The sequence below is a fragment of the Oryctolagus cuniculus genome, chromosome 1, assembly GCF_051225735.1.
Source record: "Oryctolagus cuniculus isolate XC-2025 breed Fujian yellow rabbit chromosome 1, ASM5122573v1, whole genome shotgun sequence".
Taxonomy (NCBI): Eukaryota; Metazoa; Chordata; class Mammalia; order Lagomorpha; family Leporidae; genus Oryctolagus; species Oryctolagus cuniculus.
The window spans coordinates 164,655,683-164,680,860 of record NC_142867.1 but is presented as its reverse complement, the minus strand read 5'-3'; the positions used below and the strand labels follow the sequence as shown (position 1 = coordinate 164,680,860).

Genomic DNA, 25,178 nt, shown 5'->3' with positions numbered 1-25,178 from the left:
CCACTAGCAATGAATATACCTAGTGACAAGACCATGGTTTCTAATATCATTTTTCAACAAAAGGAACCATGGCTTAGATAAATGATGCATTTTATGACTAGCATGCAAAAATGTAAAAGGTGATCATGTCTTCTGTATATGAAGGTAATTGAAAATGAAACTCGATGAAGGGCTGGATGGGAGAGAGGAGAGCTGTGGGAGGGAGGGAGGTTGTGGGGGGAAGCCACAACAATACAAAAGTTGTACTTTGTAAATTCACATTTATTAAATAAAAAAAATTTAAAAAAGGTGATCATGTAGCATACTATAGTGTCAATAAGTAAGCAAGTGCTCAGAACACACACACACATACACATATACACACACACACATAGACATATACAACAATAGGATGTGTAGATAGGCAACAGCCCATTGAAAGAGCTCCCACTGGCCAAAGGTGAGTTTGCCCTTGAGCAAAAACATAAATAAACTAGTGTGGATGAAAACCCAAAGCATAAAATACCTGTCTCCATACTGATATGAGTAAGTTATTAAATACTCAATAAGGGAAGCTCCATAGGCAAGCTTTCTGTGTTAAAGAATTCCAGATACCTTGTGTTGATTCTCTGTTCTCAAAGAAGTGAACATAACTCTCCATTCCTTTAGTTTATGTTGAATAAATCATTTCCTTCCAAAGAGACAGTGCAGAATGGGAGAAGATGAGTAACTATACTGGAGAAACGTGACATTCAACTACCTCATACAGTTGACCAAGTCAAACCCATAATGAGTGTTATTGATATTATGTACTCTGAATCTGTTGTGATGAGAATGGCATATTTGCTCTAGTCCTCTTCTCTGAAGCACATAGTCCCAGCCTAGTCATGAGAAAGATAATAGACAAACCCTAACTGGGGAACATCCTACAAAATATCTGACATGCACTCATCAAGAAGTCAAGGTCAGTGTAAACAAGCCAAATCAAATAACTGGTACCAGTTAACAGAAGTCTTAAGAGGCATGCTGACTCCATGTAATGGGGTACCACAGTTGAGATCCTGGAAGAGAATGAAGGGCATTTGGCCAAATCTGAAGGAAAATGAAAATAGTATGGACTGTAGGTACATACCAGTGCTGGCTCATCAATCCTAAGAAATGGAGCATGCTACTTTAAGATGCTGCTAATAGAGGAAATGGGGTGTGTGGTATATGAGCACTTTCTGGGGCGATCTCTGAAATGTGTCTGTAAACCCTAAACTATCCTAAAATGAAACATTTAAAAATAGTGACAGTGTTTGGGAACGACTCCTGGGATTCTGCTGCAGCGAGTCTTGGGTACGGCATGACCCTTGGGGACTTTAAAAGTTCCTTAGGTGACGCTGCTATGCATGCAGCAGGCCACTACTCTAAAGGAAGGGGTGGCTTCTACACACGAGATGCTCTTTCTTCCTTCCACCTTTTGCTTACTTGCAGTAAGTGCCCTGCCCTTGTCCTTGCTGGATCAGCAAGTGCGACTATATGATTTGGGTTGTTTCTTCCGTGCACAGCCAGAGCTGTGGAACCTAGACAGTGATATTTCCCTTAAATAAAAAATCTTGTCCAAGAAGCCTGAAATATGCTGAAGAGTTCAGGTAAATAGCCAGTGAAGGACAGAGTACGCTCAATGTGTCGTCAGCTGAAGTCCGGACGTGTTAGCAATGCCTTTCTTTTCCCCCTACCATGCTTTTCCATATGTGCTCAGGGGCGAGACATCCCCTACGTTTGAGGTGCAAAGGGTTCAGCTTTAATTGGATAGCAGATTTATCCTCCGGAGTTTGGTTGTAACAAATGAGATAAAAGCATTACCTGCCGGCAAATGCAGCTTAAAGGTTCAGGAACCAGAAACTGAAGCGAGCTGTCTCTTTTTCTCCGCGGGGAAGTGACAGCAGGGGTCTCTGGGACTCTTATCTGGTCCTGGAGATGACTGGCTTCAATCGTCAGGGAGGAAGGAGCCCTGCAGACCCCAGCACCCACACAGCCTGTGGTGAAGGGGAGAGGCGGTGAGGCAAAGGGCCCTGTTCCCTTGCTCGCAGACAATCAACAGCACTTCGTCTGGAAATGCGGAGGCTCTACTTTTAGACTTTTAGACTACTATTTGCTTAACACCTCCCCCCAGGCTGGGAAGATTGCTTCTTCATGCACTTTAAGGTATGCAAAGATTTATTTTCCCTCTCACTTTTCTTCCTCAAATAGTCATTGGTAGGAATTTGTGCTTTTTGTGAGAATTTGTAAGAATATTCTCCATCCAGAAAATGTTTGTTGATTGGGTCTTACATTGTGCTGGCCTCTGAGGGGGAACATTTTAAAAGTTATAAAATACTAGTGGCCTTTAATGCATTTGTACATGCAATAGTTAATTGAGTGCATATTGTATACCTGGCATCTGCTAGGCATTCGAGATTTAAAAAGAATAAGACAAAATTAAGTAAGATTTGGCCTCCTTTCCTTGCCCACATTCTGTGACCTTACTTCCTTGGTCAGTGGTTGTTTACTGGGGTGACTGCCTCCCATCGGGACATTTGCCTGTATCTGCAGAAACAGCCAGTTGTCAGGAGTGTGGGATGAAATGGCATCCAATGGGTAGAGGCCAAGGACACTGCTAATGTCCTACAGTGCATGGTTCAGCCCCCACCCCTCCCACACTCTAAATGTCAACAGGGCCATGGCTCGGACAAACCTGCATACCTACGGCTCTTTGTTCAACAGAGAGCTTGCTCTGCATGCATGAATTAAAGCAAGTTGTTGTTGTTGTTGTTGTTGTTGTTTTTTGTATTTGTTTTTTTTTTTTGACAGGCAGAGTGGACAGTGAGAGAGAAAGGTCTTCCTTTGCCATTGGTTCACCCTCCAATGGCTGCCACGGCTGGCGCGCTACGGCTGGCGCACCACGCTGATCCGATGGCAGGAGCCAGGTGCTTCTCCTGGGCTCCAATGGGGTGCAGGGCCCAAGCCTGCTTGGGCCATCCTCCACTGCCCTCCCAGGCCACAGCAGAGAGCTGGCCTGGAAGAGGGGCAACCGGGACAGAATCCGGCACCCTGACCAGGACTAGAACCCGGTGTGCCGGCGCCGCAAGGTGGAGGATTAGCCTAGTGAGCCGCGGTGCCAGTGAATTAAAGCAAGTTGTAAAGCCTCCTCTCGCCCTCCCTCTACCATTTGTGGTAGGAAAAGACGAGAGGAGAGGTTACCTGGCAGCTTTCGGGTAAGATATGGTGGCAGCACTGTTCAGAGGAAGGGCAGCCGTTCTGACCTTGAGCTCCAGCCCGGGGCCAGAGGCACCTCCTGGTAAATCATACTGCTCCAGAGAGAGGAGGAGCTGAGCCTTCACCTTATGGAAGGCAGAGAAGCTTCTAGAGACAGAGCTAAACACACACAAGTCCTTTCAAGTACTCTCACTGATGGTCAGTGACATGATTTACAATTTCAATGTGACAGTTGTGCCTCAACTGAAACCAGTATAAAAATTTTGTATTGATTTACTCATGTGGAAGTATTAGCTGTAAGTTTAAGTGAGAAAGTAGCCTTATGACCATCCTAAACCATAGACAGCTGCTAACCACATGTGGCATTTTAAAATTTAAAGGAATTAAAAGGAAATACAAATGTACAACTCAGTCCTCAGTCACACTAGGGCCATTTTAAGCGCTCGCTAGCTGCATGCGGCCACTGGCTACCGAAAGGGACCGTGTGCATGTAGAATATTTTTGTTATCCCAGCAGACTCTGTTGGGCAACAGTCTTATAGCGCTCCAGGCCTAAATTCTTAGAAGTGCACATGTTTATTGCTAGGAAAGGCTTGTTTCCTAGCAGCTGAAGTGCAGGGCAAGGTTTTCCAGAACCTCATTATCATTGATAGGACGACCCAGACTTGTACTGCTAGAGGGACCATCTCCTTTCGGACGTGGGATTTCAGGAAGGGTTTACATATTAGACACAGTAACATAGCATGTAATTGAAACGATGATTTTCCAGGATTTAAGGAGATAACTTCCATAAGCCAGTTCTCATCTAAGTCAGGTGTATCTTGTTAAATAACAATTCCATTAAGGTGCGTCATCAGGGAATTAATAAGATATGTGACCCAAATCCATTTCTTTTTAGTAACTGAGTATAGTGGAGAAATAGTGCTCAGTGGCTCTCAACTGATGGTTGGAGTGGAAGGAGGAGGAAAGGATTCAAAGTTTCAAGGGAGCGCTGGCCAAGTGTGCAGGTCATAGCCTCATGAGGTTTATCAGGCTGCCGAGGTGTGGGCAAGTGTATGGGAAGGCCTCTCATGTGTACATTTTGAAAAAGTTCCCCATGTTATTCTAATGTCCAGCCAAGTCTGGTTCAGAGATGTGTAAAGGAAAATTAATGTGCCTTTTGTCGTTGTATGAGTGGAACAGGGCATGTGAGACTTAAAAAGCACCTCACTCCTCACAAATTTTGACTTGATACACTTTGGATAGGGCTTAGGCTTCCATCTTGTTCTCTCTTGCTATCCTTTGTTTACAGTGCTAAAGTTTTTGCTTATTTCATTTGGAAAGCAGAGAGAATCAGAGAAATCTTCCATCCACTGGATTTTTTCCGCAAATCCCTGCAACAGCAGGGGGACAGACTGGACCAAAGCCAGGAGACTGGAACTCAGTCGGAGTCTCCCACCTGGGAGTGGGGACTTGGCTACTTGAGTCATCCCCTGTTGCCATGCAGGGCGTGCATTTTAGCAGAGAATTGGGATTAGAAGTGGAGCCTGGGCTGGGTTTAGAACAACGGCCTGAGGCAGATTTTTTCCAATGTCAAGTGTCTCCAGCAAATCTTCACAAGCAGTATGTATTTCACGCTGTGTTCCTGGATGCAATTTCTGATCAGTGCCTGAAGTGACAATATTGTGTGTGCTGATCAAAGGAGGTATCATATACACAGAGGATGCACTGGCCAAATTCACCTTAGGACATTCAGTTCATTTTCTATTTTTGCTCAGAATTAAGGCGCACTGCACTAACATAGAAAAGTGGGCCATGAGTGTGCATGGATGGCTAAAAATGTTCCTCAAAAGGACATGTTCCAGCCCTGGACGACTGTGGGAGTCTTGAGAACCCAGAGTATGGTCAGGGAGCTTTTCCCTTCTGTGGTTAATATTGGGAGGCTGCTATTAGCCAGGGGGAAGACTGTCAGGATGATAACTAGTTTTGTTTATGGGCAGACAGCTTTCATAGCTTTCCCCTCCACCCCTGTTTCAATCCAGAATTTTCATGCCATGTCTTCAAAGCCGATTACACCTGAGTGGGCTGCTGTTTGCTTTTCATTTTCATTCTTTTCAGGTTGAGAACAACCTCATTGCATTCTGTGTTATCCTCAAACCTGATCTCACATTTTTTCCCAGTAGAATCTCGGTTTTCCCTCTGATACATAAAATGTTGGTGTTTTATGGGATAAGGGAGCACTTGGTGTTTCAGTGGGATATGGTGGGACTCCTATTTCTGGGGAACTGTCCAGAATATAAAATCTTATGTGTGGCATTGGGAAAAACTACCCCACCCACTCCATGAAAATGGCCAGCCCCGGCCTCCTCTCCCTTTGAAGCTGGTCAAAACCTGCTGGTTGATGGGGAAGGAAAGGTTGAGAGGGTGATGAGAGTGGAGAAGGCAGTCCGTTGGTAGTTTGGGTTCCGTCTCGAAGTCCTGGTGAGCGTTTCTCGTTTGAGTCTGTGCGTGGGATGGCAGAGTTTGCAATGCCCTAATACTCTGGAGAGCAGGGCTCATCTTCTCTTGATTAGCCAGCTAGAGAGGGAGGAGGATGGAGAAACCGTGTAGACTTTAGACTTCAGAAATTCATGACATGGTGAAGGAAGGGGAGAAAGTAGGAGGGAAGAACTGTAGTCACCTGCTGCAGACTGCACCGTGCATCAGTAAAGGGAGATGTTGCAGCTGGCAGGTGCCAGACATAGGTGCAGTGGGCTGGGAGGCAGGATCAACACTGATTTGTTCTTGGTCCCAATTTTTGGCAGAGTTCCTAAAGCTCTAGGAAATTTCTGAGCCATAGTAGGTATGTCTTTTATATGTTAATGAGGTGACCACAAAGAGGGAGTTGCTTCAGGATAGTGACTTTTTTTAAAAATTAGGTGTGTTCATTCCAGATTCTCAGATATATAAATAAAAATCAAATAGTATATGCTCTCTTGTTTGTCATCTTTTTTAAAGATTTTATTTACTTATTTGAGAGGTAGAGTTACAGACAGAAAAAAAAAAAAGGAGAGACAGAGAGAGGTCTTCCATCCTTGGTTCACTCCCCAATTGGCCACAACAGCCAGAGCTGCGCCGATCCGAAGCCAGGAGCTAGGAGCTTCTTCCAGGTCTCCCAAGTGGGTGCAGGGGCCCAAGGACTTGGGCCATCTTCTACTGCTTTCCCAGGCCATAGGAGAGAGCTGGATTGGAAGAGGAGCAGCTGGGACTAGAACCGGCACCCATATGGGATGCCAGCACTGCAGGCAGAGGATTAACCAAGTGAGCCATGGCGCCGGCCCCAGGATAGGGATTGAAACTGTCAGCTGTGTGTATTGCCTCCTTCACTGCTCCCACTCCCACCATCTCCTGAGAGGAGAAATGCGATGGAAATTGAGGATTGAGTCCGGTTGCCAGTGACCATTGAATTGGTCAATCATGCTACATAATGGAGCATCTGTAACATCTCTGAAACAGAGAGGTGGAGGCCGCATCCTGGCTGGCAGGCCCAGGGAGGTGCCAGGAGGGCGACATGCCCAGGGAGTGCATGGAAGCCGCAACACCTTGCTCTATGTAGCTCTTCCCTTCAGCTGTTCCTGGGTTGTATCCTTTCTAATATGATAAAACTGTAATTAAGGGGAGAGAGCGTTCCAGAGTTCTTTAAGTCATTCCAGCACTTTACTAACCTGCGGGGATAGTTGTAGGAACCCTGAACTTCTGCAGTGGATTGTATAGAAGTGCAGGTAGCCAGAGGCCCCTGTTTGCAGCTGGTGCCTTAAGTGAGGTCATCCTGTGGAACTGGGTGCTTAACTTGTGGGGTCTTCTGTGCTAACTCTGAATAGTATGTGGATGGAATTGAATTCCTGGCCACTCACTTTGTATCAGAGGATCAGAGAATCAGTTAGCATTTGCGTGATGTAGCCGGGAATAAAATGATGGGGAAAAAGGAGCTATGTTTCTGCTTTCACAAGTTACAAATACCCCAATGAGTTTGCTGAGGTTCTTTAGCGCCAGGCATCATCCACGTGTCCCTCCAGATACATTCAGCCTGGTCCTTTGAGGCTGACCTCACGGTACCTGGCTTCCTGTCTCTGCTTGGGGTGCACTGGCAGGAAGTTGAAGCGAGGGAGGTCAGGGCATTGATTCCTTTGTTCTTTCCTTGGGAAACCACCTATATCTTCATCGCTTTTTATTGGAGACTTCTGAACATGGCTTTCTCCTTCCACGTGCTGCTAACTCCTCTTCCTTGTCTTCTTGTGCCTACGGGTGATAACAGTGCTTCCCTTTACACCCCTGGGTTATTGCCAGAGAACTCTTGTGCTCTTATAACATTCTCTGTACACCATTGCTTTTTTTTTTTTTAAAGTCAATAAATAAACCTTTGAATTAGCCTATTGTGAATATTCCATCTCCTTGGGACCCTGGCTGATACAAGCGCTGTCCATTTGAAGCTGGATTGACGTGTGCCAAGTATGTTGATTTTTATTTCAGCAGAGTTGGTGCTGAGCCAGCTGTTGAGCTGCAAGAGAAGGTGACCCCAGTTTGCGAGGATAAAAACACATCATAGAGCAGAGTGCCTGCCTTCCTGTTTCCTTTGGCAGGAGAATATACGTTCGATGAGCTACAGAAGAGGGGAGCTAGAACATCAGTGCAGGTTTATAGCATTGAGAATTGCAGTTTCACTTGCCAGAATGCTCTTCTGGCTCATTATGATTCTGGCATTACTACCATACTCCAGGCTTTGAAGATGCATTAATGGTCTGGGATTGATACCAAGATGATACACGCTGATGAGAGGTTGATAAATGTTGCAAAAAGTCACGGTTATTAACTGTTTTATTAGTGAGATGGAACAGGATAGGGACACGCAGATGTTTAATAGAGGCCCCTGAAACCTGTTTCCTTTCACGATCAACATCTTCGCATGAGAGAGCGAGCGAACCCGGAAATGAGTTCTAGACAGAGTGCAATATGTATGCACCCATTGTTTACCTTACAGAAGTTCTGCCGTGGTGAGGCGGTTCATGAAATTCACATTTGCTCCTGATCTTGTCCTGAGCCCCGCCCTAGCACCTCCCTTAGGAATGCTTATAAGCTAATCTTTCCAGGTGATGACTTTCTCGTAAAAAAGATATGAACTTGCAAGTGCATAGCCTTTCTTAAGAATCTCTCTCAGTCTCTTTTCTCCTTGTTTTTCTTCCTGAAGTTATTTCTGAAATATTAACTAGGCTGGCCAAACAGAATATCCAAAGCTGGTTATTACCCACCTGTGGTCCATCGATCTGTTGATAAGAGAGAATTTGCTCAGAAGGTGGTGCGTGTTTACATCTCGGGAGAATTGCCAGGAGGCTCCTTTCATCCTTGATCGTTAACCTTTAGAGATTCTAGCGGCTTCCTATGTCATCCACTGCTCTAATGCTACCCGGATGAGGAAACAGAGGCCCTCGGTTTTCAAGAGATTTAACTAGGAGCATAGCTAGGGCCACCATCACAAAATATCCTAGACTGTGCCTTACGAAAAAGACGAAAGGTTCGACCTCGGTTCTGGAGGTTGGGAGTCCGGGATGAAGGTGCCGGCGGGGGAGGTTCCCTGTGAGAGGAGTGTGGGAAGGGTCTGCGGCAGACCTCTCCCAGTGGCTGGCACGTGGAGCTCCTCCCTCCGCTGTGTCTTTCATATCATTGTCCCTGTGCATGGCCTGTGTCCCAGTTTCCTCTTGTAATGAAGTAGGGCCCAGCCTGACAGCCTCAGTTTACCTTGATCACCTCTGTGAAGGTCCCACCTTCTGAAATACGGGGGGTTTAGGACTTGAGCACCTGGATTTCCGTCCACAGCTTCAGTTGTCTGAAGACCAGCTGGACCCGTGGCCTTCCGGAGCCCTTGTGAGTTTTCCTATTATACCGCTGTGCCTTCTGATGTTCTCACTTCTTGTTGCTAATGAGGGGTCACAGAGGTTGGCTGCAGGGGAGTGATTAGCAGCTCAGATTTTCTCAACCGCTTCAAATGATTCAATGTAGAAGAATATAAGACCCAAGTAAATTTTAGGAGAATTACTATCTTCACTAATATGACCTATAAATAGTCAGCATGAGAATAAAGATAAAGAATATTCGATTATTACATGGCTGATACTATTGAACCACTGGAGTTAGACATGAAATTTTCCTTGACTTATTTTATGTATTGTGGTTTCTATTACTCGGTTGCAGTGATAAATGAGTTATTTTCCTCTTGGACTTGATTCTCCCTACCCCTGGAGAAATGCTTCCAGGGAGGCATACTTTCCTTCCCAGATGTCCTAGGGCTGCAGCTTTAGCAAAACCACCACCAACCCAGGCATTTAATTCTTCTGAAATCATTTTGTCAGCTTAGAGATGCTTAAAGCATATAAAGTATAGGAGGCAACAGAATGGGTGTCAGATATCTCAGGGACGTGTTTGCATACTGGTAGGCAGGATGTTTTGTTTTTGTTACATAATACCAAGGGATCTCTTTAGAAGGTGGATCTAAATAAGACAACTAAGTTCACATACAAGAATCACTGAGGTCACCGTGGCTTGGTCAACTTTGCATCAAACAACACTGCTTTGATTAAAGGTTGCAACAGAAGAACAATAAGAGAGTATTAAAGTCTCCAGCAATGACTGTGTTCTTCCTGTTCTCACGTAGCCTAACATGTTTATTTTGAAGAAAAGGAATCTGATGATGAGAGGGAATGGCATGATTAACCCACAACCATGGTATACTTCCCCCTCAACCAGACTGCAGTCTGTCACTAGCATAGCGGCTGTCATGCAGAACCCAGGAGCTGTGGCCTCAGGGGTGGTCCCAGCTAAACAGGGACAATTATTAGGGTACACATCAGTTTGGGCACAACCTTCTTACCTCATCACAGAATCTCTCTCTTTTTTAAAGATTTATTTATTTGAAAGGCAGAGTTACAGGGGGCAGAGGCAGAGAGAGAGAAAGAGAGAGGTCTTCCATCCTCTGGTTCACTCCCCAGATGGCTGCAATGGCCAGAGCTGTATCAATTCAAAGCCAGAAGCCAGGAGCTTCCTCCTGGTGTCACATGCAGGTGCAGGGGCCAAGGACTTGGGCCATCTTCTGCTGCCTTCCCAAGCCAAAGCAGAGAGCTGGATCAGAAGTAGAGCAGCCGGGACTAAAACCGGCAGCTATAGAAGATGCTGGCACTGCAGGCAGTGGCTTTACCTGCTATGCCACAGTGCCAGCCCCAGAATATTACTCTTTTTTTAAATATCAAACATATCTCACATGTGTGCCTTACTATATGTAGAGACAGAGAGAAGGGTCTTCCACCCACTGTTTCACTCTCCGGATGGCCGCAACAGCCGGAGCTGTGCCAGTCCGAAGCCAGGAGCTAGGAGCTTCTTCCGGGTCTCCCACATGAGTGCAGGGGCCCAAGGACTTGGGCCATCCTCTACTTCTTTCCCAGGCCATAGCAGAGAGCCAGATTGGAAGAGGAACAGCCAGGACTAGAACTGGTGCCCATACAGGATGCCAGTGCTTCAAACCAGGGCTTTAACCCACTGCGCCATAGCAACAGACCCCGGAATATGACTCTTGATACCTAAAAGAAGTCATAGGTTTTAGGATGTGCTATGGCGTGCCTCTCTACTAGTAGCATCCCGAAAGCTTATTTCTCGTGTCATCAGCCTTCCAATGTAGACCAAGGGAAAAAGATTTGAGTGAGTCAGGAAATTTGGGAAATACTACGTGGCACAGCCCTTTCTTGGATATTCATTGTGTATACTGGAATGCTGAAGGCTTTGCCATTTGACAATGACGACCGTGAAGAAGCCATTTGGCTTTCCTTAAGCAGGTGTTTTCTGAAGGTACCTCATCATGGAACCGTTTGTTCCTATGAAACCTGAAGCTTCAAGCAAAACTCTTTTTCTTTTTTTTTTTTTTTTTGATAAGTTTTGTCTAAAATGTACTTGAGTTGAAGAGAGATGTACATGGGAAAAGAATTTAGGTCAAGTTCACAGGGTGTGCCAAAGAGGCCTGCTGAGCTATCCCCATAGAACACGGAGAGATGATCTTACCATCTGCCATGGGATAGCCTGTGGCTGTGAGTGGGGATGGAATTCTAGCCCAGGCCGGTCAGACTTTTCTCAGAGGAGGGTCTTTCCCCATTCGGGATCTGTGGGTGACTGCGAGTATATGTGTGTGTTTGGTATGAGTCATCTGGTGGCTTAACGAAGAGAAATTGCCCTGGACTAACAATCGGAAAGTATGGCCTGTTGTTGGCTTGTCGCATCGATTTGTGATAGGACATTCATCATTTCTAGTGCTCTGCTAGCTCCTGGGGGTGCTAGTGCCCAGCCCCCACCCTTTGTCACAGTGCACATCTTTGGTACTCACACGGCTCCTCTGTGTGGAGGTGAAGAGGAAGAGGATGCTGTGAGGCTATGACACAATGTCTGTGTTGTATGGGCCACCTCATGTCTATACTGTTTGCATCACCTTGGAGGATTCGAGCATTTGGTACAAAGGGCTGTGTCACTGCTGAGGGCAGTGGCAGTGGCGGTCTGCCAGCCTTTAGTAACCATGCTGCACAGCCTTCTCGGGCCATGCAGAGGGTTGGTGGTTGGATGCTTCTTCAGCAAAGAACTTGTGTTTTGAACAGCACAAATGACCTTGAGCTTGTTTAAGAAGAAAAAAAAACATTTTGGGAAAGACATTTATGCATATGATAGAACTGGGAGAATTTAAACATCAAAGTCTTTTTTTTAAGATTTATTTATTTATTTGATACAGACTGAGAGAGGGAGAAACAGAGAAGTCTTCTGTCTGCTGTCTCACTCCTTAAATGACCACAATGCCTGGAGCTTGGCTGATCCAAAGCCAGGAGCCAGGAGTTTCTTTTGGGTCTTCCACATGGATACAGGGGCCCAAGCACTTGAGCCATCTTGCGCTGCTTTCTCAGGCCATTAGCAGGGTTCTGGATCAGAAGTGGAGTAGCCAGGACTTGAACCAGCACCCATATGGGATGCCAGCACCACAGGCAGAGTCAACCTACTATGCCACAGTGCCAGGCCCAACATCCAAGTCTCAAGAAGGCTGAGAAGTAGGACAGTTCAAGGGATGTGCCTTTACCTCTCAGTGTCTGTATAACTCCACTGTAATTCTTGAAAAAAGATTTTATGGACCCCAGTTCGGGTCCACTCTAGTCTGTGTAGCTATGGCTTAGCTGGCAGCTGTCACTCTCTCAGCTTTCCTGTTAGAATCTGGATCTGCTCAGGAGACTATGGCAATGGTTTGATCTTAGAGAAAGCAGCTCCATTCTCCAGTCTGGGGATTAGTCGTGACAGTGTAAACCAGTCATAGTAATTCCATTTCCCTTTGTCACTAAGCTGCCCTGTGACACAGTTGTAATGTAGGAAGTGTGTAAATAAAAGTTGGTTTTAAGAGAGGGTGACACAGCAGGTTAAGCCTCCGCTTAGGACACCATGTCCCATATGGGAGTGGCTGGCTTCTAGTTCTCATCCAGCTTCCTACTAATACTCATCCTGGGAGGTATGCAATGGGCCCAAGTACTTGGATCCCTAACAATGGGACTCCTATTCACTCCAGAAGTGTGGATTGAATCTCTAGTTCCTGGCTTCCGCCTGGCCCAGTTTCAGCTATTGTAGGCATTGGAGGAGTGAATCAGCGGATGAAAGATTCTCTCTCTCTCTCTGCCTCTCAAATAAATAATAACTAAAAATCCTTTTTATAAAATTGGCTGGATAGGATTCAGGAAAAGCTTTTTTTTTTTTTTTTGACAGGCAGAGTGGACAGTGAGAGAGAGAGACAGAGAGAAAGGCCTTCCTTTTGCCATTGGTTCACCCTCCAATGGCTGCCATGGCCAGCGCGCTGCGGCCGGCACACCACGCTGATCCGATGGCAGGAGCCAGGTACTTATCCTGGTCTCCCATGGGGTGCAGGGCCCAAGCACTTGGGCCATCCTCCACTGCACTCCCAGGCCACAGCAGAGAGCTGGCCTGGAAGAGGGGCAACCGGGACAGAACCCGGCGCCCTGACCGGGACTAGAACCCGGTGTGCCGGCGCCGCAAGGCGGAGGATTAGCCTAGTGAGCCGTGGCGCCAGCTCAGCTTTTGTTTTCCTGATAAAAAGGGAATAACAGACTTACTTGGCATGGCTCTTTCTCATTTTGCTTTTCTCCTTCTTTTCTGGAGTGCAGGCATGATGCCTGGTCGCATGGCAGCCATCTTGTGTTAATGATGTGACAAGTAGGAGGAGAAAGCTGTGAGCTGGGAATGCAGCGCTGGGGACAAAGAGCCAAGGTCCATTGGTTAAGCTACCGCACCGACACTGGTGCGTGTGCCTTCTGATTTGTTCTTACGGCAGAAAAAAACTAACCTACTTGTTGAAATCACAGTGTACTTTAATAGGATGCTGTGTTTTTACTTGTAACAAAAAGCATTCCTATGTGAAGACGATATGTAGTATAAACAGGTGCCAGGAGCCAACTCCTGTGGATCACAGAGCGATTCCCAGATGTTAATGGGGCAGGGGGACTTGAGGGGGTGGCATCAGGAAATGGTGAGGTTCTCAGAAACACCTAGCAGGTCTACTAGGGAGCTGTGATGTCTCACGTTGGGGCGCAGAGCACAAAATGAGAAACCCTGTATGTATCACTAGACACCCATCCTAGGTAGAATCAGTTAACTAATTCATTCCACTAATTTTTATTGATCTCTCATTATCTGCTTGGTATTTTTCTAAGTGCTAGGGCTAGATTGGTGAAGACGGAGAAGCTGTTGACTCTCATTAAGCTAACATTCAAATCTACGTGAAAAAGTAATGAATAGGAGCATCCCAGACAGTGCGCAGCCATGCCACAGAAAGACTGAGAGTGTCGTGTTGGAGAATTGAGAGGAGGCTGGGTACCTGGACAGTCTAAGATGGTCATGTTTCAACTGAAACTGGATTGCAGGCAGGGGCAGCTGAGCAAGAACTAAGGGCCAAGCCAGTCCAAAGGGAATGGTCAGTGCAGAGACCCGAAGGCAGGCTACTGTAGCCTGCCCCACCTAGAGCCTGCTGGAGTCACAGTGTGTCGCTCCCCGGCACCTGCTGCCCAGTGATCTGGGTGTCTGCCCGTGCACTTCTCACTGTAACCGTGCTGCAGGCTCAGCTCCTGCGATCACTGACGTCTTGAGCCTGCTGACCGGGCAAAATGTCGCGTGGTTTGAATTCTGTCATCTGCTTCTGGCTGTTAGAGCCCAGAGGGTGGAGCTGCCGGGGAACCATCGGGCCACAGCCGTGAGTCCGTCCTGCCCAGCCGTAGCCCCGTGACTCCCCAGGGGCCTGCCTTTCACCTGAGCTGTCAGCGCTGGCCTTCCCTGGAGCGGGGTCCTCCCTCTTCTGAAAGGGCTGGCAGAACATCCAGCCAGCCCTCTCCAGTCACGCCTTCCACTTCTAGCTCTCACACCTGACATGTCTTGTGTTTGTAGAGGCTAGAACAGAGAGGCAGGAAGCCTGCGGGTCCTCTGGCTTTGGGTCCGAGCCTGCTGGGCCTGGTCATTCGCGGTGTCATTTGCACATGATACTTCCCAGTGAAGCAGTCCCAGCAGGTCACAGGTCTAGAAGCTCCCTCAAAGGTCCCTTTTTGCTGTGTCTGGCATTACCCAGAACAAGTGTTGGAAGCCGTGCCACCCCTGCCACCCCCAGCAGTCTTCCTGTGGAGCCAGATGTCCATTCAGCCCTGAAAGAGAGCCCAGGGCTCTTTTATCTAACACATGAACTTGGAGACGCTTGGAACTACTGTAATATTTGTGGGCTGCTGTTCGATGTCCTTTGGGAGTCCTGTGTGATTGGTGGGACATTAGGGCTGTGGTTGTTCACCCTCAAAGGGGAAGGTTGCCTGGAAGTGCCCAGTGCCTCTAGACCTGGCACACACAGACACAGAATGCCAACGTGGGAAGGGATCTTGGTGATTGATACATCTCCTCTTATGAACATTCTGAAGAAGGAAAAATGACGTGGCCAAGATGGATGGGAATATTGCAGAGGAAGGCCCTGTGGGATCATATAGGACTTTCCTAGATGTTCATGGCATTTTTTGTAATGCAATCTTTGTTTGTTTGTTTGTTTGTTTGACAGGCAGAGTGGACAGTGAGAGAGAGAGACAGAGAGAAAGGTCTTCCTTTTGCCATTGGTTCACCCTCCAATGGCCGCCGCGGCCGGTGCGCTGCAGCCTGCGCACCGCGCTGATCTGATGGCAGGAGCCAGGTACTTATCCTGGTCTCCCATGGGGTGCAGGGCCCAAGCACTTGGGCTATCCTCCACTGCACTCCCGGGCCACAGCAGAGAGCTGGCCTGGAAAAGGGGCAACTGGGACAGAATCCGGCACCGTGACCGGGACTAGAACCTGGTGTGCTGGCGCCGCAAGGCGGAGGATTGGCCTAGTGAGCCATGGCGCCGGCCGTAATGCATTCTTTGGCTTGCAAAGAGTAGGGGAGAGGCTTCTTGTGCCCCTGGTGTTTGTGATCAGAGTTCCCTGTTCCTTGGTCTGGTTTGACTTTCACCATCCTATGTGGCAAGCATTATTTTTCTCATGTCACATGCAAGGAAAATGAGGACCAGAAAGGTGAATCCATTTAGTCAGTGATGGGCACTACTGGGCCCAAGCTTAAGTCTTCAGATTTCTCCAGGGTCATTTCCAAGTCCATTTCCAATGTCGTCCCTGAGCGTTGGGAGCAGAGCAGAAACAAGCAGAAACATGATGTAGGTGGGGTAGGCTACAGAGCAGCCCTGCCACAGGCGTCCTGAGTGGGCAGTACCTGAGGCACAGTCCCCTCACCTCTCTGGAAGGACACTCACCATTGCCTCTGTCGCTGAAGCAGGCTCCTGGCATAACTCAGTACCAGGTCGTTCCAGCCGCCAGCTCCACTTCCTTTCAGTATCATGCCTGGGCATGGTGTGGCACTCCAGAGCCCTGGCTGTTGGGATCCAGGTTAACTCTAAATCCTGGTTCCACCACTCGTTACGTGACCTTGCAGTGTCTCAGTGTTTTCATCTGTAAGATGGGGCTAGGGACAAGCAGCATCCTCCTGATGAAGTCACGAAGACTAAACGAAATAAACATAGACATTGGTCGCTGTTGCCTTTGCTCTTGACCCAACTGAAGGAAGTCTGTCTCAGACCTAAGTTCTCCCAAGCCATGCAAAAAAAGAGTGTATTCATGGTTCACCACAGCTGATGGGCATGCCAGAGTGGGAAGTGACCAAAGGTACCGTCGGCCTCTGAACTCCAGGGAGTGATTTGCTCCGGGCCTCGTCCTCCTTTTCAGCCAGCATCACTTCCTGCCGTTGTAGAAAACCTCCGCTCAGCCAACTGAAAAACAAAGGCTGACCCAGAGGTTATGATTAAGCGTTTAGTCTGAACGAAGAAACAGAAGTCAGGGCCTCTCATGTAACCTGGAGCGTGTGGGGGAGTCAGTGATAAAGCCACTGCCTTGAACTTTTCCAAAGCACTATAAATCTCTCTGCGTTAAGATTCTCCAGCGTTGCCAAGGTATCATTTGGCTTGTTTTTGTTTTAACACAGACTAGAAGAAAACAAGTTAACAAATCCCCTCCTGCTAGATTGTGTATTTGTGATTAAAGGCCATAAAAATGCCACTATTTCAAGTTGCTCCCATCATGGAAAATGTACCCCATGCTTGCTCTCTGAGTCTCAGCAGTATTCTAGCTTTAATTTGTTCACTTCCTATGAGTTTATCTGTTTCCTCACTCCACACTGGCTCTCCCTCTCCTCTTCCCTTTCTAGCTTTTGCCCTCTCTCTTTACATTTGTATTTGCTAATTTTTTTGCATGTGTAGATCATCTCCCCACTGACCTTAGTGGCTGAGCATTTTGTGGCAATGCCCGAGTCGAGTTGGAAAGCAAAGCCAAGTGGCACACTGTGAAGCAACAGCTTAGCCTCCGTGGAGTGAATATGCCCTGTGCTATTTCTGGCCAGAGCAGATGTGGCCTTGCTGAACTGTGGAGAACAAAATCACTCAGGTAAAAATAAATTGCAAAGATCAGGACCCAAATGATACAAATCCTTCAATCTACAAACAGAGCATAAACTGGGGGCCATGTGGGGGAAAAAAAAACTGAACTGGGAGTCAGATGGGCTCCTGTCCTGGGCTTTAGTCCAGAACATGCCCCCAATCACAGTGTGGCCTCCAGTGACTTAATTAAAAATATTTTTTGAATCCAAAAAATAAAATATAATCACATTGTTCTATCTGCCTCCCTCCACTTAGAGGTGACCCTAACGTTTTCTTCTTTCTTTCTTTCTTTCTTTCTTTCTTTCTTTCTTTCTTTCTTTCTTTCTTTTTTTATTTTTTTAAAAAATTTACTTATTTATTTGAAAGGCAGGGTTACAGAGAAGCAGAGGGGTGGTGTCGGGGAGAGGATCTTCCATTCTCTAGTTCATTCCCTAGATGGCCACAACAGTCGGAGCTGTGCAGATCTGCAGATCCAAAGCCAAGAACCAAGAGTTTCTTCCGAGTCTCTTGTGAGGGTGCAGGGGCCAAGGACTTGAGCCATCTTCCACTGCTTTCCCAGGCCACAGCAGAGAGCTGGATTGGAAGAGGAGCAGCCAGGACTAGAACCGGTGCCCTTATAGGATGCCAGCACTGCAGGGAGCAGCTTTACTTGCTACGCCACGACGCCGGCCCCAGTCCTAACATTTTGACTAGCTTGCCTCAGACTTGCTTGAAGTTCTTTAGGCACTTCTCCTTGCCCCATTTCCTTTCCCCTACTCCGAGATAAGCACCATCCACATTTGCCTACTCTCATTCCTTTTCTGCATGCACATGTGTTCTCCAGCAGTAGGTTCTTCCCCTGTGCATATTTAAAACTTTAAATAAATGGAAACACACTGATAGAACATTCTGCAACTTACCGTTTTGAATTTAACATTAGATTCCATGTAGCTCTGTTTCATTGTATTTGAACGGCTTCATTGTAAAATGTTCACAAAACATTTTACAATGAATATATTTATCTAGCCTCCAGGTGATGAACTCTTAGACTGCTTGTACTTTTGCCCCATCATGGGCAGTGCTTAAAGGAGTGTTCTGAATGTTTCTGTGTCATAGTATACAAAAGCTTCTCTAAGATAGCACTTATTCCAAGATTTCTGTCTATAGCTACAGTTAAAGATATACTTTAGGAGCCAGTGCTGTGACACAGTGGATTAAGCCACCACCTGCAGCACAAGTATCTCATATGGACATCAGTTCAAGTCCCAGCTGCTCCACTTCCAATCCAGCTCCCTGCTAGTGCACCTGGGAAAGTAGTAGAAGATGGCCCAAATACTTTTGACTCTGCACCCATGTGGGAGACCCGGATGAAGCTACTGACTCCAGGTTTCAGCCCAGCCGAATCCTGTACCATTGTGTCCATTTGAGGCGTGAACCAGTGGATGGAAGCACTCTCTCTCTTTCTCTCTGTCTCTCTCACTCTCTCTCTTTAACTCTTTCAAATGTGTGTATACTTTATGTGGAAATCCAGCACATGTATGTGCTACATTTATGTGTATAGGTTTGTGCACATGTGAGGGCACTTCACAAAGGTTGTGGAAAAATGGAACTAAGGCCGGTGCTGCAGCTCACTAGGCTAATCCTCTGCCTGTGGCACCGGTACCCCGGGTTCTAGTCCCAGTTGGGGTGCCGGATTCTGTCCTGGTTGCTCCTCTTCCAGTCTAGCTCTCTGCTGTGGCCCAGGAAGGCAGTGGAGGATGGCCCAAGTGCTTGGGCCCTGCACCTGGCTCCTGGCTTCGGATCTGCACAGCATGCCGGCCGTAGTGGCCATTTTGGGGGTGAACCAACGGAAGAAAGACCTTTCTCTCTCTCTCTCTCTCTCTCACTGTCTAACTCTGCTTGTCAAAAAAAAAAAAAAAAAAAAAAAAAAAAAAGAAAGAAAGAAAGAAAAAAAAAAAGAAAAATGGAACTAAAAGATATGTTTGTTTTTGTGCAAAAGTTTTGAAATCTGTGTATATATAGAATTTTATAGTGTCTATTTCCCTGAACTTTTTGAAGATCTCAAATACATATGGAACAAAAATGTTTTAAAGTAATGCTTACTCTTATTTTATTATTTAAAATATTGCTCATTTATTTGAGATGGAAGAAATGTGGAGTGGGGGAAAGAGAGAGAGGGAGAGAGGGAGAGGGAGTGAGCTCCTTCTGCTTATTCATCTCCCACATGCCCACAATGAGTGGAGCTGGACCAGGCCTGAAGTGAGAGCTGGGAACACAACCCAGGTATCCCACGTGGGTGCAGGGAGCAGGCCATTCATGCTGTCAGTTGTTGCCTCCCTGGTCTGCTTTAGCAGGAAATGGAGTCAGGATCTGGAGCCAGGAATGGAACCCAGATACCCTGATGTGGAATGTGGGAATTTTAACCACTAGGCTAAATGCCCACTCATTTTCTATTCAAGTTTAATTTGTTCTGTTTCACCTCCCCTGTTTCCCATCCTCCCACCCCTGCCACCTCCCCAAATGCAGGTTGCAATTTTGCTAAAGTGATTCCATGACAGGACAGTGCATCTCCACTGAAAATCTGAAAAGTCCTGTTGTGGGAGGCATAACCAGACATGGATTTGATGGATCGTAAGTCATGCCCATTTGCAAACTGATGAGATTGTCTTTATGAGTTCATTTCTATGCATTCATATGGGTATTTGTAGTAACTGGCACTGTATGTGTTCCTAGAGGGGGCGCTTTCTGGGTTGTTTTGCATGCCGTATGGCTGGAATTATTTAGCCTGTTTGAAGCTTTTTGGGCTTCAATTTTTCTTTGGTCCCAAGAAGTCACATATAGAAAATACTACATGATTCAGTGTTTTGCACACTCTTCTCTCTGCAGCCCATGGGTCCTGGGGCGAGCCTTGGAGTTTGCCACATGTCACATGGGGACTGGAAAGGAGAAAGAATGAGGAGGTGGAGTCAAGGCCTTTCTTCCCCATCCCTACTCAAGGAGCCACATGGTAATATGGGCTCACTGTGTTTCCATTAGACTTCCTTGAGAAAGGGGCCATCTAACTTAAAATACTCCTCAACAACAGGTGCAAATGGTCTCCGAAACCTTTTCCCAGGTCTAAACGTGAATGAAAGCTGCTTCTAAATCTCAGGACAACTTCAGATGGCAGCCAGAATTGTAAAACACGGTGACTTGGAATGAAGGGTTCCTGAGCAGGAGCTAGGCAAGCTGTCAGCCTGTTCCGCCTGTCCCCGTGGGCGCCATCTGTCTGGGAGGCCCTCGGAGTCCTCTACAGTGATGAGCAGGGGTCCCGCTCAGACTGTGTCTGCCTGTTGGAGGGCAGATGTTTGTTTCATCACTGGGACTTTGTCTGCGTAACACTGCTTTTTGAAAAGTATTTTGCTTTCTTTGTTTATTCTGTGAATAAGGGCCTAGTATAGGTTTTCCCCACAATCCATTTCTGCCCAACGAAACAGCTCCACACGCTCACAATAAAGCTCATTTACGCAGCAGGAAACTCAGTGAAGGCATTACATTCACAGAGATGAGATTTTATTATCATTTTAATGAAAATGTTTAGCTCCTTGCATACTTATTTTTGCCTTCCCAAATGTAGTAAGAACACACAAAAAAAAGAAAAACTGAGTAGTAACTCAGTAGTAAAGTGAATTAGGGGTGGACGTATGATGGAATTAATTTGTGGAGCATAGGGGCCCTCTTTTCTAATAGCCTTGCTTCTCTGCCTCCCTGGGGCCTAGATTAGAGCCTCCTCTCGGATTCCAGTCCTTTCCTTCAATTTGTCCTGCTTGTATTTCATCTTCCTTAATCACTGTTTTCATCACATCACTCCCATGTTCCGAAACCCTCCAGGGACCTTTATTCCTAGCACATCAAATCTGAACTCAGACGCCTGTTGCCAAGGCTTCCTCTAATCTCTTCTTTCCTTAGATTTCTAGCGTTATTTCCCTTGCCAGATGTGGTTCTGGTTCCTGTGGTTTAGAGATAATGGGATTTTTGTACACCAAAAAAATGTATTAAAATTTGCATCATTTCTCTTAGGCACAGTTCAGCCCACTGCCCTTAAACAAAGGCACATATCAACAATTACTGCTTATCTACCCCATAGGCCAAGGGAGCGAGACGGTGCGCTCCTCTGAGGGCAGCGTGGAGAGAAGCAGTGTATGCAATGCTCTGGGAGAAGGGTAGGCACTGGGAAGAGGACTTTCTGGAGGGGATTACGAAAAGCTCTGTCTTTGTGACAAGGCAGGCAGGATATAAACAACATGGCGGGCGAGTGTGAAAAATGCTAAAAATTATCCCAGCAATAGCTGCTTCCAGAACTTATGAAGAGGAACACCCTTCTGAGAGGAGAACTCAGCCGGTGAGAACGTTCTGGAAAAGGTATTGGAAGCATTGATAAACAAGACACAGGAGAAGGTTGACATATGGGAGGAGCCTTTTAAGATCATGAATATCATTTATTTTCAACTTTTTGTGTACTTGGATGTTTGTAAGCATGTGTTAACTAATGTCATTTGCTTTGTATTCATTTCAAGAAGTCTTGGTTTCTCCACTTACTAGCTGAATGATTTGGGGATAGTTTCTTTATCCACACAATGCAGGGAACAATGGCATATTCTATAGAGTAGTTGTGAGGAATAAATGAAGCATACATTTAAATGGAAGAGAACACGGTTCAACACAAACATAGTAGCTGTTCTTTGACTCATCACATCGATCAGAAGTGCACATAAGCTGCTCCTCATTTACAAGCCGCTGTAATTCCACCGTCTCGCAGAATGCCATCAGGTCGGGTCAGTTCAGCAAGCATTAGTGGGCATTCAGTACATGCCAGGCGCTGAGGGGATACTGGTGAGCCTGTCAGTACAGCCTTGACTTTCTCTTGGGATGCTCACCTTCTAATCGGGAGGGCAGATGCGAGAACTGACTCTTTCAGTATGAGTCTGTACCGTCCATTATAGTCACCACCAGCCCCGTATGGCTATGGAGCACTCAGCACAGGGCTCATCTGAGTTAAGATGTGCTGTGTGTGTAAAATACACACCAGATTTTAAAGAGGTGACATGCATTTAAAATATGGAAAATATCTAATTAATAACTTTATTATGGTATTGATACTTGTCAAAGTGTGTCAGGTTAAAGGAAAGACATACTTAAAATTATTTTCACTGTCTTTAGTTTGAAAACATCTGGCAATAAGAACTTTCCGGAGCTCTTGATAGGTTTCTCTTGGACAGCACTGGTCTAGGGTCATGCAGGTTAGGCAGCCAGGTGTTGAGGGAAGGCTGTTGGGAGGAGTGGGGGAACCTGTGCTGAGTAACAAGGGGAAGCGGAGTTCATCCAGGCAGAGAGAAAGCTTAGAGACTCTCCAGAGGCACAGGAGGCCAGTGCTGGTGGGGCGCTGGAAGCATTTCATTGGTTTACAGCATCAAGTATTGTGATTTAGGCACTGACAGAGGAGGAAGCTGCGAGCGACATGGAGCCTGGTCTTCCCATCCATCATGTAAGTGCTCTGGTCTTCTTCCACATGAGGCTTCATGATGTTCCCACCCCCTATTTGTCTGTTGCTTGGCGATATCAGCTGTGGAAAGCTGGACGTTTATGTCTATACAGGAATAAAGTATCCCCCTGTAGGAGGAATGAGAGCACCTCTGTTGCTTGGGAGGCAGAAGGCCATTTTGCTTTTGCAGATAGTCCTAAAACATAGATGGGCAGCCAAAAATCATTGCTTGGAGGACAGGACGAAAGAATGAGATCATGTAGGGAGATGAGAGCCTTGGGTGTGATCTGGTTCATGGAGGCCAAGGAAATTGTACTTGGCTGCATTCATGCATATTCACCTGTTGATAGGTTCCAGTGAATTTCCCTCCTTATCCAGCTTTTCACCAATAAGAAATGGAATCATTCATGAGGTGATATTAATTATGAAACTCATTATACCCATTCTATCCAGAATCGCCCTGAGGTAGTTGAGGAGTAGCCAAAGGAGACTCCAAGGACCTGGCAGGTGGAGAGACTACAGAGGGAAAGGGCATTGTTCACATCTGTGGTCTCACTTTTCAGTGTGTACTGGATTCACGTGGAGATGTTATGGACATGCAGGCTCTGATTCGTCAGGTCTAAGGGGCATCCATCTGTATTGTTATTTACTCCTGGGGGATGTCAGTGTTGCCAGTCACGGGCTGCAGTTTGAGTCCCAAAGCCTTGAATTCTACGTGAGAGAGTCCTTTCCCAGGGCTGGAATCTATGTTGCAAACAGCCCTGGTGAGTTGTTGAAAGCTCCTGCTGGCAGACCTCTGGTGCAGCTTACCTCCTCCTCCTCTGTGGAGAGAGCCTAATTGTTGGAATGGTTTTTCTTGTCCCTAGATGCTATCTGGACAATTTCTGTGCATTAGTGTTCATTCTATTTTTGGGATGCCTGAGAACGACTCTCATCGCTCTTTCTCATGACGGCTATTTGGAAATTGGAAGAGCACTTTTACATTCACCTTAACTCTTCAGTGAATTAAATTGCATCTCCCTTAGCTGCTAATCACAGAACTCTCTGGACTCTCCCAGGAATCAGTGTTCCTTAAGGGTACCCCTAGTAGCTGAGCACAGTGTTCTAAGTGTTATCCTAACAACAAAAAGTAAAATGGGGCTTATTACCTATGGGGCTTCTGAATCCACACGTCCACCTGAGAATCTTCAGTTTTCCTATTCAGCCACCACATCAGACTTTAGACTCAGAATGAATTTGCTTGGTAAGAAAAAGCCCTCTTCATTTTTTGTTTTTTTCTCAGCATCATCTGTGACTAATCTAGCCATTGTGGAAATGCTTTTTAAAAGGGGAGCTATGGTATATTATTTTCTGATTATGAAATCAATACAAGGAAATTTGGGAAATATGAATAATCAAAACGACCATTATTAATTTGCTGATGTATAAGCCAACTTTCTATGTATGGAGATACATATGTAGTATTGATTACATTTTGTAATGACACTGAATGATCTTTTGTGAACATATTTCATACAGTGTCATTTTTATTAGCTACACATTTAATTATGTTGAAGTTTTCTGTGATCTCAATCAGTTCCAGGTTGGACTTTTAGGTTGTTTCTAATTTTTTATCATTATAAGCAGTGTTTTAATAAATGTTCATGAACCAAAATAGTATATACACTTTCAAAAGGGTACTTTCCTAGAAGTGAAATTACTAGGTTGAAAGATGGGATATTTAAAGTTACTAAGCTGAATAGTGTATTTTGTTGTGTTGCCCCATAAGAGAGCTATACTGAAAAATGCATTACCACCAAAAGAGACTGAAGAAGACCAATTTCTGCACCCACAAATCATTTGTAAAAGTCTTTGACTTACTGAAGACAAAAACAAATGGAATTACATTATTTCCTTTTGTATCTTAATAATTAGTGAGATTGGATATTTTTTCATTGATCTGTTGCCATTTTAATTTCTGCTCTAGGAGAATTAGCTTTTCATGTCACTCATTGTTCTATTAGGGCATTTTTACTTCTTTTCACGGTGACAGGTAAGTGCAAATAATACCTCAAATCATTTTCCCAGTTTGTTATTTGCTTTGTAGTTTCATAATTCATCATAACTAGAATGTGTCCTGGATTGTGTCTTCCATCAGATTACTCTCAACATTTAGGACCGTTGTCTATTTTGTCAGTTGTGTATTCTTGTATACATCACTGGTGAGCCTTCTAAACATTAAAACTCATTTGGATAGTTTTTAGTTAATATTTGATTCTTATCTTACTGTGTTAGATAATTCCAGAATAATGTTGAATAATAGTGGTGGTAATAGGCGTCTTTGTTTTGTTTCTCGCTTTAATTTGAAATATATTTCAAACCAAATATAAAATATATATACATTTAGAAACTATTCATTTATTTAGATATTTTCACAGCCTAAAATATATACAGTTAATTCTGA

At 45.7% G+C, this 25,178-nt stretch overlaps 1 long non-coding RNA gene across 1 annotated transcript in view; it reads left to right on the top strand.

Annotated features, from left to right (window-relative positions):
- Positions 1 to 1,897: 1,897 nt before the first annotated feature.
- Positions 1,898 to 25,178, top strand: part of LOC149128737 (uncharacterized) — a 110,623-nt gene continuing 87,342 nt past the window's right edge. Inside the window, exons 1-3 of the long non-coding RNA XR_016223424.1 lie at positions 1,898 to 2,169; positions 17,059 to 17,242; positions 19,741 to 19,845. This is a non-coding gene — a long non-coding RNA (uncharacterized LOC149128737). The remainder of the gene's footprint in view (positions 2,170 to 17,058; positions 17,243 to 19,740; positions 19,846 to 25,178) is intronic.